The sequence below is a fragment of the Pseudomyrmex gracilis genome, unplaced genomic scaffold, assembly GCF_002006095.1.
Source record: "Pseudomyrmex gracilis isolate BER0280 unplaced genomic scaffold, ASM200609v1 scaffold_479, whole genome shotgun sequence".
NCBI lineage: Eukaryota > Metazoa > Arthropoda > Insecta > Hymenoptera > Formicidae > Pseudomyrmex > Pseudomyrmex gracilis.
In genome coordinates this window covers 6140-6826 of record NW_018021063.1, presented here as the reverse complement: position 1 = coordinate 6826, position 687 = coordinate 6140, and positions in this window count along the sequence as shown.

Below are 687 nucleotides of genomic sequence, written 5' to 3'. Positions count from 1 at the left end.
AAGTCGCAGGTCTCGTGGAACTGATCAATCACGTTGGTCGATTGGCTGATTTGACTCTGCAATTGGTCAATTCCACGAGATCTGATACTTGCGTTTAATGTAGAACGGCCTTTGAGTTCCACTTTTGTGGAAATACGGCTAAAACCAGCGATTGAAACCGTCGTAAAAAACTACAATGGCATGGCCGCTCTCAGGCTTCTCTCTGATCATATATGTAGAAATGCTTGAAGCTGCAATGGTGCAGATATATGCGTCAAAAGTACACTTGAACACACTCTGACTCTCCTCTCGAGAAGAGTCGAAGGCTGCTTTCCTTTTAGGAGACACAGTCGACACAAGTCGACACAAGAGTCATTCTGTTCTTTGTTCAGTATTCAGTGAGAAACAAAGACAGAATGACTTTTGTGTCGACTTGTGTCGACTGTGTCTCCTAAAAGGAAAGCAGCCGAAATGTGTCGATTGAGGTCGATCACAATTACAAATGGAAAGCGATGTGTGACGCTTTGTGTCGAATGTGTCGACTGTGTCTCCTAAAAGGAAAGCAGCTATAGTGAGTGAATTATGTAGGCACGATATGTAAAGAAAACAACACAGCAAAAATATAAAAATAAGTGAAGAATGAAATGACAATAGCACGTTATGCTTTAAATCTGCTACATTTTTTTGAGCAAGTTCTGCTTGATTGAT